This window comes from Echinops telfairi, unplaced genomic scaffold (genome assembly GCF_000313985.2).
Source record: "Echinops telfairi isolate 266 unplaced genomic scaffold, ASM31398v2 ScPeMD7_32;HRSCAF=126, whole genome shotgun sequence".
In the NCBI taxonomy this organism is placed as follows: Eukaryota; Metazoa; Chordata; class Mammalia; order Afrosoricida; family Tenrecidae; genus Echinops; species Echinops telfairi.
This window is the reverse complement of record NW_022103929.1, coordinates 557,636-574,395: the sequence shown is the minus strand read 5'-3', so window position 1 is coordinate 574,395 and position 16,760 is coordinate 557,636. Positions and strand designations below refer to the sequence as shown.

The 16,760-nt window shown below is 36.7% G+C and overlaps 1 protein-coding gene across 1 annotated transcript in view; it reads right to left on the bottom strand.

Moving 5' to 3' along the window:
- Nucleotides 1-16,760, bottom strand: part of NR6A1 (nuclear receptor subfamily 6 group A member 1) — a 232,504-nt gene that overhangs the window by 215,220 nt on the left and 524 nt on the right. The gene's annotated exons all lie outside the window — the stretch shown is intronic.

The following is a 16,760-nucleotide window of genomic DNA, read 5'->3' as shown; positions in this document are numbered from 1 at the left end:
AGCGCTCAAGTGGAAAGCAAATGTTTTGAGAATGATGATGGCAACAAATGTACAAATGTACTTGACACAATGGATGGATGTATGGATTGTGATAAGAATTGTAATAGCCCCCAATAAAATGATTTTTAAAAAAACCAACCAACCAATGATTTAGTTCAACTAGTAAACAATGTCTGCCTTAAGCATTATGCTCTCTTAAAAACATCTCTGTGATCAAACTGGCAATAGCAACTCAAAAGGTTATGCTAATGACAGAACAACTTAGAAAATGAGGGTGAGAATGGTTGAGCTAGAGATATGTAATCAATGTCATTGTAAAGTACATATAGAAACTTGACAGGTCTTTTGCTGCATATTGTTGCAACATCAACAAAATATCAACTTTATAAATATATAAAAATACTATCAACTCTACAAAGAAAGACACTAATTATATTCAAGTAAAACTTAGGCTAATTTTACACAATAATTCAGTTGCTAAATCACAACTCTCAACTAATTAATCAATTTGGGACAAAAACTTTTCTTTTTAATAACAAAAATACACCATAGTTCAATGTATGTCCTAAGAGATAAATATTTTTATTTGTGATTTACAACGTAGATAGCAAAACTAGAGAGAGCCCATATGGTACATGCTTATTTTAAAATTTAAACACTCTTGGTTTAAGTCTTCACTATTCAAGTAATTGTCAAAATATGAAAGTAATAAAACTAGAAATTTTTTCTTAGTTACTCAGAAAACTTTAAAGATAAAGGTATTAAAATGTGAACATTCTACTTTTAAAAAAGAATTATATTTTTAAAATTAAAATTATAACCTAGGATCCAATTAAGGCAAATTTATACTGGGTTCTGACTGTCTCTGCTACAGGATAATATAATTGAATGTTAAATTTATAATTATTATAAATGTAAGTTACAAAAGGCAATTCAGAGACACTCTTTATTGCACTTGTTATTAATAGCATGTTTCAAGAACTGCTGGCTGTATCTTCAATCAAACTCACTTTTTCAACATTATCTAACCAGAAGTCAAGAAACTTTATGGTATCTTGTATATGCATTTCAACAAATACCGTACTTCATGTCACAGTACAAAGTGCCTACAACGTTATTATTTTAAACCCCACTTCTAGAATTCAATAAACACCATGAATGCATTATTTAGAGAAAGACTTGTGCTCCTTCTGCTAAAAGAAGTCATTAAATGAAAAAACAATAAAAACATCAGAAAAACCATCCCCAAACCTCAACATTACCTTGGAATCAGTTAAATTCTCCCAGGAGAGAGGGAAGGGGAGTAAAGAAAAGGAGGAAAACAAAGGGATGAGAGGAAAGGAGCAAGAGGCAGAAGAGAGGAGGAGGAAAGTTTTGGTGTTAAGCTGCTAACTGTAAAGTTGGTGGTTCGCACCCACCAGCTGCTGTCTACTCCTATAAAGATTGTGTCAGAAACCTTATATAGACATGCTTACTATGTGTCAGAAGCAACTGCATGTCAGTGGGTTTCGTTTTGTCTTTTAATGATCAGTTTATGCACCTGTAAATTGAACACACTATCACCTGTCAGTGTTTTGCAAAGTGAGGAGACCACTGGAAGATTTTGAGTGGTACAAAGAGAAAGAATTTTAAAACATTACGAAGTTATTATCTTTTTCGATTCTTTTGATCCTGATTGCATCAGAAAGGGGAAAAAAATCTCAGTTTAACTTATGTATTGCCTCTCTAACGAAGTCTCAAAGACTTGAGCATACAGTTCAATTTAAGATAATTTAATTTTCATTAAATTCATTTTTACTTCTACCTTCTACTTAGGACAAATAATTGCACACTTAGGATAATGATAAAAATTCATTTTAAAATAAATTTTTAAAAAGTATTAATTATACAACTCTTTAATGTACTGAATTGTATATGTACATTATGTCAATAAAACTGCTAAATTTTAAAGAAAGTTAAAACACTAAAGTAAGTATTAACTACCTTCAATAGTAAAAACTATAAGGAAATAATACATCTTTAGTGGTACAGGAAAGACTGGGTGAAATAATGGTGTAAGTAGTGGTAAATTATTTTCAACTCCAAGCTTCAGTTTACACATAGGTAATATGGGAATATCTCCAGGAAGAAGAGAAAAAGAGTGATTAAGAAGAAAGCACCCTGGTAGTATCAAGGGTTAGGCGCTGGGGTGCTAACGCCCAAGTTTTACAGTTCCAACCCACCAACCTCTCCACAGGAAAAGTGGTTTTGGTTTTTCATGAGGAAGAAGAGGGCAGTGGTGGTTCAGAGGTGGAATTCTTGCCTTCTATGTAGGAAACCCAGGTTCCATTTCTGCCAATGCACCCCAAGCACAGCCACCACTGGTCTATCAGTGCTTGGGAGTTGCTGTGATGCTAAACAGGTTTCAATGCAGCTTCCAGTCTAAGACAAACTATAAAGAAAAGTTTTCTAGTTGATCTACTTTCAAAAATTGGTCAATGAAAACACTACAGATCACAATGGTCCCATCCTTTTGTGCAGCAGGGAGTTCCCCCATGAGTCAGGGGCTAACTCTAATTCCATGGCAACTAACAAAAATGAAAACTTGGCGGGGGGTGGGGGGACCCTCACTGTCATCAGGTTGATGGCAATTCAGTGACTGTACATAGCTGGTTGAAGATTTCAAACTGCTGACCTTAAGGTTAGCAGCCCCACACACACCCACTATAAAACCAGGGCTCCAGTTCAAAAATAAGGGAAAGGAAATTAACAAGTTCTGTAAGTTCTATAAATTAGATTCAGCCAACTGAGTTTTGCTGAACTGGATATTAAACAAGTTGGCTATTTGGAAAGCTGTTTTTCATTGACTTAAATTTCAGTGAACTGGCTTGCTTACTTAGGAAGCCGATTGTAGATAATGAAATTAACTCAGAAATGTTAGTTCTCCTAAACTAACACAGCCACACTCCATATTCTTCAAATCTGAGTTCTATGCCTTATTTCATTTTCCAAACATCTTTCTGTGGCGATTCAATGTTCTTTTACCAAAACACCCTCCCAGCATCTCCCCAACAAAAAAGAAAAAGAATCACAAAAGTCAGAGACTGAATTTTAATCAGAATTTAAAGCTCATGCTCTAACGCATGTAGTTGTTACTACATCATAAAAACAGCTTCTTGAAATAACTTCTATTTCTAGAATTTAACAACCTAAAGCAACTATTTGTTTTGTCTTTTTCTGTAAACATTTGTAATTGTCATTTAGAGGCTGAGTGCATGATGCCAGACTAAACTGAAATAATTTCAGATACAAACTAACATTTTAGGTCATATTAACTGCTTTCCTTTCTCCTACTCTCTTTTTTTTCCCCCCTACACATCTTTCTTTTCTTTTTATTTTTTTAATATATTTTTAATGTTTTTAATCATTTTATTGGTGGCCCATACAACTCTTATCAAAACCCATTACATACATCAATTGTATAAAACACATTTGTACATTTGTTAACCTCATCATTCTCAAAACATTTGCTCTCCAAGTAAGCCTGTGACATCAGCTCATTTTCCCCCCTTCCTCCTCCCTCATGAACCCTTGATAATTTATAAATTATTATTTTGTCATATCTTACACTGTCTGACATCTCCCTTCACCCACTTTTCTGTTGTCCATCCCCCAGGGAGGAGATTATATGTATATTCTTGTCATCGGTTCCCCCTCTCTACCCTACCCTCCTCCCTCCATCCTACACATCTTTCTGCTCAGATAATTTCAGATCAAATTTTGCAAAATCAAAATTGCTAAAACTCACTGCCACGGAGTTGATTCTGATTTGTAGTAACCCTATAAAACAGAGTCTAACTGCCACTGTGAGTTCCCAAGGCTATAAATCTTTACAGGAATAGAAAGCCTCATCTTTCTCCCACAGAGTAACTGGCGGGTTTGAACTGCTGGGTTAGCAACCCATGTATATGCTACACTACACTAACAAAGTTCCTCAGTATTGCTACAGAGCCCTCATTACCATCTTTAAGGATCCCTGTCTGCAATCTGTAATGTTTTTCTTTCATTATGCTGACTTCATTGCACAGACACATCTACACATGCACACAATTTATGATCAATTATTTCTATGAATGTTTGACTAGGCAAGTTTTAGTAAATAAATGCAAAAAATAGAATATTCCTAAAATCTACAAGATCTATCTATGGTGGTACTTATCCTCTACTTCAGATTATCACATTTGTGATACTAGAGGACATGACAAGTCTTATCTTACCTACTGACACATAAGACCTTACAGCAACAATTTCAAGGTTGCATCTAAGATAGTAGGTCAAGGCTCACTAAACAATATATTCTACCCTTTTTAATAAGCAGAAACATTTTCTGTTCACAGATCTTATGGTGTAGCCCACATAAAGAATTTTTATTTTATTTTTTTAAAGAATATTTTAAAATGCAAATTCTTTACTTTTACCTGAGTACAAAGGGTCTTCCAAAAGCTGGCATAAAAAGATCCTATATCTTTTCATTCCTTTTTCCACAAACTTTTGACACGTCCCTGCACATATAAGTATGCATGTACATGCATACATAAATGCTTTCCCCAGATTCTTAGAGACAATTAGAGAAGCCTCCAGGGTATCTTTGGCACCCATCCCAACAGCCGCCTCAGAAGGGTCCCTAAACAGGGACCAGGCTAAAGAAACTGAAATGGGGTGGGAGTTAGAGGCAACAAGTGTGGGAAGAATGATGTCAGAAATCTAAAAAAGTTCAAGGGACAAAAAACAATTAGGAATATTACCACTCCAAAAAATGAGGGCAGAACAGTCTACCACAGTGTCTCAATTCTACCTCAAACACCAAGCATTTACATTTAAAAAATAACAATCAGTACTACTAACAGCCTAAGATTAGTAGTATACAAGGTAACTGAGTGTAATGTGTGTGTGTTATTGTGTGACGTGAACTTGTTTGTCCCAAGACTCCGAGTCCATTTCAGTTTCACTTTCCTCCTTTTTTCTTTAAGCCACTCACACCACTGTTTAGGTTTGGGGGCTAAGGAATCTGGAGGGGGCGTGTAATGTTATTGCTAATAATGGTGTGCTGAGGTATAAATGTGCACTTCTAAAAATCTATCCCAAAGTACTATCTAAATAAAAGCAGCAAACACATAATCTGAGCAGCACTGTATACAACAGTGAGAAACTAAAACAAACTGTTTTACAAAATCAAAATTGTTGAAGAACATCTTACAGCAGTTCTCAACCTGTGGTTGGAGACCCCTTTAGGGGTTGAACGACCCTTTCATAGGGGTCGCCTGATTCATAACAGTAGCAAAGTTACAGTTATAAAGTAGCAGTGAAAATAATTTTATGGTTGGGGGGGGTCACCACAAGATGAGGAACTGTATTAAAGGGTCGTGGCATTAGGAAGGTTGAGAACCACTGCTCTATTACAATCTTTAGGGAAAATTTTAGTTGCCTCTAGAAATAATGAACTGTTGCATAGCTACTATTAAAAGGTTTAAATAAATTCATGTTGAACTGAAATTTATAATATGAGGAAAGCTTAAATTTAAGCAAAAAGAATATATAATGATATACACACATCTATGCTATGGAATCTTAGCATGCAAAAAATTAAAATCTAGAAAAAAGAAACAAAAAAATGTTAAAAGGTACTACAAGGTAGATTATGGGTTAAGTTTTCACTTCCAAGTTTTATATAATAGTAATACATTTTTAAATTTTAAAAACAATAGATTCTTAAGCAGCTCAAACCTTAGGACTTAAGGACCACAAGCAATTCAAACACAGGTATTCAAAATCACAACCATTTAAAACCTAAATACAAGATAAGACGTAATCCCACTCAAATACTTTTATTTATAAGCAAGCACTGCCAACTGTGTTCCCCAGATGTGTCCCCCTTAGATTCTAAAGGCTCTAAAGTCCCTTTCCAAACAAGGCACTGGAAACATTGAGTATTCCTTGGCCAGGACCCCATCACTGCTCCTGAAAGGAGCTTTGTAGATAAATTTACAATACTACACATGCACAGAGTATTGCCCTAAATTCTCCTTAACTGCTTTTTGTCGTTAGGCACTCTAGTATCAAATTCAAACTTACTCCGAAATATTTTGAAAAGGCTCAGAAGATAAGGAAATTTTATCTTCAAATATTAAATCCTCTCCTTTTCCACATGAAGGCAATACTTTCAGAAACTGTGTGCTATCGTCAAACCTACCGTATTCTGATGTTTAGCCACACCAACTACCTTTCAGATGAGTACGAAAATGAATATTTTTGGTGGGAAAGGAATTGCAATTTCCCACATTAGGTGATTAAGTTTTCCTGTCTAAAAGGCTGATTAATGAATATTTCAACTGCAGCTCCCAAGCTAACCACCCCATTCCACCTCTCCACCCTTCCCCCCATGCATTGCTGCCCCTTTCCTGCTGGGTTCTCTTTTTACCCACCAGCAGCAAAATTTAAGTAGGTTCTCCTGTTGTGCAATTTTCCTGACTGAATCCCCATCCTCAAATGCAAGGCATTTTATCTTAAAAGGATAGAGCTCTTGCCAATATTGAATAAGTAATGCAGATAAAAATCTCTCTACAGGCATGAAGGAAAAAACTCTGAAACTACCTATAAATTTAACTCAATTAATGAGATTGTCACAAAAAAGAGTGTTGCAAGATAACAAAATGTGACCATGTTAAAAACAAATTATCTAATTTCAAGTTCATATTACAAATGATCAAAACATTAGTACCTGAATTGCAAACATGTCAATCCAGAGAATGGAATTTACAGACTTTAAATCGGCTAGATTTTCTAATATTAAAAGAGATAAAAGTATAAATGTTCTTAGAAGGATGATTGAATAGAATACTAGAAATCAAAATTATCCTAGAAAATCTGGCCTTCCTGTTAACCAAATTCATTCCATGATAAAGCTGGAATATCTCTTCAGAGATTATCTAATTTAGCCTCTTCGCTTTATAAGCAAGTCCAGACACACATTTTTTCGACAGAACCTGGTCATAACCCAGGTCTATCAACTAACTATTCCTTGGACTATTTATCTACTTAAAGTAACTTAATTGGCCCACTCTCTTAAATCTTTTCCTACACCAACTACATTATTCTCACAATATTTTAACTCACACTACCTACCTTTCCCCACATCTTCTAACACTCTGACTGGAAATCACCTTACATATTTTACAAACTTTGGAAAAGTGGCTCTTAATATTTCTATTTTAAATGGCCACATCAATCTTCTTAAATTGATTCTTAAAGCCTCTTTCAGCATTTTGTGGCAGAAATAAAAGTTACAGGAGGGCAGAACCAAAAAGCCAGTCTGACTAGATTCTGGCTCATCTTGACCCTGAAGAGCAGAGTAGAACCAAAAAGTTTCCCAAACTGTAATCCAGTTTGGAACCGGGCTACCACATCTTTCTCCTGTTAAATGGTTCAAATCTGTAGATGGTTCAAACCACCTTTCAATTAGCAACTGAGTGTTTAACTAGTGTGCCACCAAGGTTTCTTTTACAGAGGACAGGCTACCTTTTCCTAATCTGCATTCCCCCATGTAGTCAAGCAAATAGGAATTTACCATCTCTTCTTAATCTTATATATAGTCACTTTTAGTCACAAAAAGGGCACTACAAAAGGAAACTACATTCTAGTTTCAGCAGGATCCACCAAACCTTGGTTTAGCTTTAATTTTATCTTGGTTTAGATACTGACCCCAATTATCTTAAAAGACTGCAAAAGTAGCATATTGCCATCCCTTTTATTTTGTACACTTTCTCTGTCACAGATTCAAAGGACTCTCATATAGGCAAAGAATTCAGATTCCTGACCTATTTATTCAATATTCAAGAAACACTAATTCCCTGCCCTTGGGGATGAGAATACAGATAAGCAAGGAAGACATGACATCCCTAGTTTGAATAACTCAAAACTTCTTTCCTTAGTACTTACTCTTCAGCCTTACCACCAAGGGTTATCTTTGATTGAGTGAAAGTGCTTTCTGGTCAATCACAAAGTAAAGCCACACAAAAGAAAAAGAGCACTCACAACTCTAAAAATGGATCTTTGCAACTCTCATACCTCCAGGAGTACCTAAATGAGCCACACAGTAACACCTTCAGCTGTGAACCACTAAGTTGGAAATATGAATCTACCTAGATGCATATTAATCTAACCTCCCAACACCAAAAAGTCAACCAATAAAAATATGGCACAACTCTCCTCTGACACACATGGGGTCGCCATAAAATACAATATAAGTAAACTAGTTTTAATCTCCAGGAGTTGAGTTCTGGGTTTAGAGCTCCTTGACAATTATCAGTGGCCTCTATTCTCCAGGGTCTACTTTACTTGTAATCAGAAAAAGTGTACAAAAATATATGGGTAATGCTTGGTGCTTTATAAATCTCCTCACTAATCTTAACAACCCAACGACTGATTTTGGAAACATTAGCATAAATGTGTGTGAAAGTATAGGAAAAATATTAAATTGAGGAAATAAATTATTAATGCTGTTACTAGCTGGGAATCTGGGATTTAACCACTCTGGAGATCTCAAATTTTACCATCTGTAAAATGGGGATCAAAGAATACCTACCACACCAAATGGTTATAAAGTAAGTTATATACGTCAAGATAGAATGTTAGTATCTTTGTGAGCACGATATAAACATTAGATGCTATTACTTTTAAATTAGAAAATTAAAGATCAGAGAAGTGACAGAGTCACACAGCTGTGATCTTTGTTCTCTAAATCTCCAGAGTCCCTGCGCTATCCTTCCCCCACCATCTAACCAAAGTGCTTCCTCCCAGGCTGGGACTACTTTGGCCTTTTCCAAAAAACAAAGCCTCCTAAATGGATGTCAATGGGGTGTGCCCCCCCCCCCAGGTGGTTTATTATCCTGCTAAAAAGAGAAGTTGGGGGAAGGACAGCAAAGCTAAAAAGGAAGTCTCCAGACAGGTTAGATTTCTTTTTTTTTTCTTCTTCTTTTTTTTTCAGGTTAGATTTCAAGAGTAAAACAGTCATAGCAAATAGAAAATTGGGGGGGGGGGGGATACAAATCTACCTCACTTAGTTTTAGTAGTTAAAGGCTATTTACCTCAATTGAGAAAGAATGCATCTAATGGTTTCTCCTAAAACTTGAAGTAAAATCCAAGTGGTCAATGAAAAAGGAGCGTTTTGTCTTATGATTAAGCTGCAGCGCTCACAAGACACATTATTTAAAAGGCATATTAATGTGAACCGTCAAGAACATCAAGGTAATTACAGCTCTCAGGAAGGAAGCCCAAATATCTCACAGATCCTCCTTCTTTACCCAACAAGATGAAGATCCTAAATTCTGTTCCAGTAACTATTGTTATTCACATTGTTCTGCGACATTTCTTTAGCCAGCAAGCTCCCTATAGAAGTTCTACCTAGCAACTACTTCAAGGAGTAACAACACAGCAATTGACTTAAACTAAAATGTTACATTAGCACAGGGTTTTTTCAGAGGAGAAGAGATGTTTCTCTTATACAAATTGTATCACTACCACTCAGTGAAAACCAGGTTAAAGTGAAACCAATCTGCAAAATTACACTGCAAAAACTACAACTTCAAAAGACTCAATGAATGTCAAAGATGTCTCATGAAAGCAAGCAAGCGTGCAATTATTAATTTTTCAAAAAGCTAAAGTTTCTTATCTTTTATAAACATTGTTATTTTTATAGCAACAAATTTTATTAAAAATTATGTTCGTGTTTTCATATATTTCCACAATTATAAATTTACTCTTTGGAAGGAAAGTAGTTCTTTTGGAAAACTTCTGTCACAAGATAATAGCTAAGTAACAGGTTTCGCATAGCAGGTTGCCCAAGCCTTATCAGTGAACTCATGAGGGTGAACTACGACTACAGATTTCATTTAGTCCCAAGCAAAGAAAGCTTACACTGAAATGAAATTATTTTCAATAAAAGTTCGTTATAAACTTTTAAAAAAGAAAAGCCAAAGTAACCCACAGTATCTGGTGAAGTTACTATTTTCTTACATAATGCGAGATAGCTTACACCAAGGGTTTTCAAATTTTGGCCTGAGTGATCTCTGGACCAGTTTAACACTTTTAAATTTTATTAAAGATCTCACCTTGAAAATCACCCGTTTCTAGATTACAACAAACAAATTTAAGGGCTCAACAAATGGAAAGAGATTTAAGCTTTAGCAAACATTCAAGTAATAATCAACAAATGAGTGATAAAAACAAAACAATACTACTTCAGAAATCATTTATTAATTTGTAAAGGTAAGAGAGAAGGAAGAGAAAAAGTATATAAGGCTACACACGTGTCCTGCCTCTGAGTTAACTATGATAAAAAGAACATCGCGCGCGCGCGCGCGCGCGCGCACACACACACACACACACACAAAGACCATCTCATGTGATCCAGTAGAGCACTGAGAATTGACAGATAGGTTCAAAACTGAATTTTTAATGCTTCTAAGGCAGGGGTTCTCACCCTGTGGGTCGGGACCCACTTGGGGGATCAAACGACCCTTCCACAGGGGTCACTGGATTCATAACAGTAGCAAAATTACATTTATGAAGCAGCAATGAAAATAATTTTATGGCTGGGGGGGGTCCACCACAACATGAGAAACTGTATTAAAGGGTCGCAGCATTAGGAAGATTGAGAATCACTGTCCTAAGAGGATACAACTTAAAGATTAAAATATGCATATGAATATTAACTTTTAAATAGAAATTAGATATAAATTAAGCTAGTTCCTGCCAGTAAATCAGTATGTCCTTTGTTCTGGTATAGTTTAGTTATTTGACATATACTGGGTCCAAAATATGAGATTATTCAAGGAGACTTCAAAGAGTTCTTAGAAAAAAAATGGAATTTAAAGATCCCAAAGAACCTATAAAATCCCACTGGAACTCTTGACTCTTTAGACTCAAAAGAAACATAGCTATCACAGAAATCATAATACCCCTTAATATTTGCTCAATTACATTCTCTTTCAATTCATATTTTTGAGGCAAAAACAAATCAGAAAACACAAAAGTTTTGTTTTAATTCTTCCAACCTATCAATGTACCACACAATGATTGGTTGGAAGAGTAACAAAACCTACTTACAGACCTCTGAAGAATCATTAAGACAGGTCTAAAAGTTCATGATTCTATGATATATAATACTCCAACATAACTATGAATAGGAGTTGGAAATAAAAAGGCTATCTACCTCTTCCACTTGAGGAATTTTGTTATACATTTCTCTCTACATTATGATTCTTGAATACATTTTAAATGAATTATAAATTATTTCCAATTAAGAGTTAATGAAAACATCTATGTTAAAGACATATTTCCCACTACAGTTTCATCATGTTTTAACTTATAAACAATTTCTTTTATTACTACAAATTCTTTTCGATTGTCTCATTTAGGCTATGAGAGAAGTCACTATTCTGGCTCAAACCACCCACAGAGTATATCTTCAAATCAAATGCCCGGATTTGTTTTCCCGAATACATTACATGTTTGTGCTCAGAGAATTGATTTTAGAAACATTACACCTGCCAGCTGACTTATCAACAGTGCCCATACAACTGACACCAACTTAAAGGAAGAACAGGTCCAGAAAACAGAAAAATATATTCCTACTGCCATCTGTGGTTTATGCTTGAATAGCTTCTCCAGTGTAAACAAATTGAAGGATGTAGAATTTGCAAATAATACCCCAAGACCTCATCATTTGAAGATATTTTAAAAAGTTAACTCTTAACAATTTGTAAATTGTATTTAGCCGAAGACAAGAATTTGTGATTCTCTATTTTAACTTACTATATAATGCTGATGGAGCAACCACAAATCAGCTAGAATGAAAATGTTTCCATTGCACAAAGACTAACTTTTGTTTCCTCACCACCACTCCTAAAGAAATTAAAAACACTTAAATACCTCTGTGAATTTATAGCTTCTTTTGAAATAGCAATTCCCAATATTATAACAGTTTCCCACAATGTTTAAAACAATAAATTTAATTGTGAGAACACTCAAAATTTTTCTTGGACTTGAGAATTCACTCCTTTTTCAACCTTCCAGACAAAAATTTGAGTGATCACTTATTCTACAGTATTTTTTAGAACAAAAATTCCAAATTGCAAACAAAGCCTCAGAGTAAGCTGTTTTCGTAACTTATTTTCTCCTGGTTTGCTTTCTCAAATGACAACCACTGTAGCGTGGGGATCAAAAGATTTGGTGCTGCTGGGGGTGGGGCAAAAAGCAATTCAGCTCCCCAGCAGCCAGCTGAGGAACTCCTGGTCTGCTTCCAAAGAAATCACTGTTAATTAGAATTACCAGGTTTACCCACTAGAGCTTTATTTAAGTAATGTAACCAGTGGGAAAAGAATATTTTTTTTCTTGAGAAGCTATTCTACACAGCTGCTAAACAGCAGGTTTAAAAGAGAATGAAGAACTTAATAAAGTACGTAAGTAACATTTTCACTCTTTTGAATAAAATTCTCTAATCTATAGTCACTTGTAAATCTCACAGAAAAGCAAGTTAGAAATCTCATAATGGTTTTCTTTTCATTTCCCATGAGCTACTGTCAAAAGTTTCATCTTTTTTCTGTTAAAACAGCTATGCTGGAAAACAAGCAAATAACTGAACGCTGGGCTTGATTTTATAAGTACTGCACTGCAAGTTACATACGATTATTAAGCTCTCCTGAATCTGATATTTCTGCTCTACCACAGATTAAAAGCTCAAGACCAGAAAAAGAATTATTTACCCAGCACCTTTCTGGTCCACTTTTAATAATTCTTTACTTTTGAGTTCGTTTCTACTAATTAAAGGCATTCATAAGCCCTTAAGAAGCTACCTGAGACATGAAAAGCTTTTTAAAAATTCACCTTAAGACAAAAATCTGAAAGAACACATTTTTCTTCACAATTTATTGGTTATGGAAACTTTCAAAGTTTTACAAAGAACTGAGTATACCGTATTAGACCGCTACTTGTGTGGGCTTATCTAGCTACCTTCTGTTTAAAACTGTTTCCAGGACTCAGAATCTTAGCTAAGACCCAACCTTGCTTATCTGTTGATTCAAATATTGTTTTTTTTCCCCCTGAGGCTGACCTCTTTTCACATACAAAATGATTAGGATCTGGCTCAAAGTAAGGCATTTTTACTGTGCTATTTTAAAAGAATATATTTGACCAGCAAAGTAAAATTCACTCTTAGAAGCATCTGCCCAAATTTATATACATGCAAAAAATACTGAGCAGAGAAATGTCCTTTACCTTGGCTACAATGTAAAAGTAAACACAAAAAACAAAGATTTTAAAAGACGCTTGAGACCTTGAAATCTTGTATTTCAGAATCCAGAACTTGACATTTGGACACAATTAATTAATGGACTAACTTATTTACCACAAACCAGTAAGTATCTATCTAGTTATAAAAACTAAGTAATGGTGCCTTAATGGAAGATAAAGCTCACTAACTTTGCTCCAGGCCCTGTAGCAAGTGAATGGCCTTGGCCAACATAAACAAACACTAGAAATATTAAGAAACCTCCTTACCAATATTATTGTAGTTGACATTTCTAAGCACATATTTTAATCTAAAATCTGTTTTCTATCCTTACCCCACAGCCTTAGGAAAAAACAGACATTTTTTGAGAAATCAAGACATTCTAAACATTTTTTTTAAATGTGATTTGGGCATGTTTTAGGAAATTCACCAAGTTTTTTGCCCCCTCAGGTTTCTACTTCTCTCCCCATCTAAATCCCTTTTCACACACACACACCACACACACATACACACACACACTTTTGCTATAAAATTTAGGATGTCTTCTAGATTACGAAGTATGACATAATCAAATTTTGATTACATGACTAGAATGCTCAGAATTTGTAGATCTTATATCTGAGAACAGAGTATGGTCATCTCCCACCTCAGTTTCACAAATTATCACTGAATTTTGTTCACTGTTGCCTTTCAGTGTTCTCTGGAGGTCACATAGCCACCAAAACAACTGTGCGCTGTTTGGATAAAGAACCACGGTGCTAGATTATGCTTTATTTTTATTTTTTGTAGAACACTCTGAATTAACTCAGAACTTCATCTTAAAAGTCACAAAACTGAAGTGCTAAATTGATATGGAAAAATGCTAATTTAGTTTCAGGAATACATTATTTGAATGGCCCCATCACAGCAAGAAAAATACATGTTATTTAGTGAACTTTCCCCATTTCCTCCAAAGTATAAAGACAGTATATGCTTTTTAATTACTTAAAATGACATGTAACCTTTCTTAACTTCAAATATTTAATTCTACTCCTTCAATCTCTTAAAATAAAATGAACAATTGCTTCCTCAAATCATTCATCTTCCTTTAAAACCCTAAAAAAGAGCAGCCCTCTATTATTGCTTAGTACATTTTTGTTATGAAAACCCACAAGCAACAACTGAAAATATCTAAGAAAGCACATGGAATTCATGGAAGGGTGATGGAGCATCAAAAGGCAGGAATCTCTGTTCTGAGAGAATAAAAACCATTAAAGGACTGTAAATTCAGCATCTCAGAATTGACTGAGGGCACACAGAAACAAATTCAGCATCAATGCATTTCCAACAGGAAGACATTTCTAAAATTCCACCTCCAGTTTATTCCTTCATGATATAAACCAAAAAGCCTTCTAAATAGATATCTATTGCAAACATAAATACAGAAAGTCTAACTTTCTCTGCTTAGAACATAAGCAATTTCACTCACACTCTCATAAGAGCTAGTGAACACGAATTTTAACAGCACACAATGCTAAATCTCCCAAGTCTAATGTCTCGTGTATTTTCTTATATACAAATTGCCAAAAGTTCCCTGTGTGATTTCAACCGAAAAGGAACTGTAAAATATTAAAAGCACCACCTTAACCTAAATGGACTGCTGGCTAACAGTCTTTTAAATGGTTCTGGCCAATTCAGGAAATGAGACTATGAATGGGAAATTTGATTAAGAGTTAAAATTGAGTTCTTTAAAATGTACTAATGAATAATTAATAGCAAATGTAATCCCCAGGCTTCCCTTGGCTTACATTATTATTCTCAACTATTACTGAAAAGTGATGTCGACAGTAAAATACATCAGCTTTGTGTTATACACAGGTGAACATAGGAAATAGTCACACATGAGAAGGCAATATGAAAATATACACATTAAATATGGACTCTAAGACAGATCCAGAGCTTGGATAAAATATCAGCATGGTAAATTTTAGATCAGGATTTTATAACACTCACACAGTAACACCAAACCAAACCACCACACAAAACAGCTTAAAAAGTCAAATGCATTAAAGAAATCCTTTGTTCCTGATAACTGGCTTTCTACCCTAACTGAACTCCTGCCTCCTCCTTTGTGACACAGGATTTTATTGATCTCAAATATGTTCACATTCAGAAATTAGTCTCCAAAGACTGCCAACAACGAAGACTCCACACAGCATGCACATCTTTAAAAAGGACCAGAGATCGCCGAAAACACATAGCTATGTGGTCAGCAACATCAAATGAAGGTACCAGGCTCTCTTCAAAATACGCTTTTCCCTTAACTAGGAAAAATACCAGATCCACTGAATCAGCATTAAATGTATGATGTGTTAAGAAGTGTGAGACCCAGCCCAAGGTTACCGCACTGCCCCCCTTCTGTAGCAGCTCATTCATTCAACTACTGAGCCCCTAGATGACCAATTTTCAGGTTACTTTCCTCACACCTGCCAGGTCACTATCCTGATAAGAGAAACTTCTGGCCATAGCAATCAATTTTTAGTGCCTCCTAACTGACCTGGGTGTTTGCATTCAATTTGAAATCTGTTACTTGCTAGACACTGCTCGGTGCTAGATCTTCCGGAGCAGTGCGAGTTTACGGCGCAGAGAGGGGAAGCGGCACGGATCTTCGACAGGCTGCCCTTTCTTCGGAAATGAGGATACGTGAAAGGTGGAAGGCAGGGCAAATAAATAAATAAGTCGGGTTTGCCGCCGCAGCGTTTGCCAGGCCGGGCGAGCACCCTTTGTAATGCAGGCCTCCCGGGGCTATCGCCTGCGCTAATTGCTCCAGGGCGCTTTCCAAGTTCAAAAGTTCACCTTTTACGACCTCACTAAAGCGCCTTACACGTTACCAATAAAAACATTCCGCGGCAAACACCGAGGGGGGAAAATATCAAACAGATACAAATAAAACACTGGGCCGGGGAAGGGAGCGGCCGGGAGGACCTGAGGCGCCCGGCCTGGGGGCAGAGGGAGCGCAGGGCTCAGGGCGCAAGGCTGGGCTAGGTGAGGGGGATTCTCCGGGCTGGGGCGTCCAGCCCGGGGCGGAAGGGGACCAAGATTGGACCAGCTAATGGGGGACGACTCGGGGGCAGGTGTCCCGGCCCCGGGGGCTGGGCCGCCGGGTGCAGTGGGGGAGGGGAGCCGAGCGGGCCAGCGGGGGGCCGAGGAGGGAGGTGACGCGGGACCTCAGCACAGGGAATGAAGGGGTCCTGAGGGTGTGGCATGGGTCGGTCGGCAGGAAGGGAGCCGAGCGTCCGCAAAGCTGGACACGGAACGGACTCGGGTCGGGGGGAGGGGAGGATTTGGCGCTAAGGGATTCCTTCGAGAGCCGGGCCCCGGCAGAGGGAACACCGGGTAGACGCGAAGCCCCGTGCCCGGGGGCCGGCGCCAGATGGGGGCGACCCGCGCTGAGGGA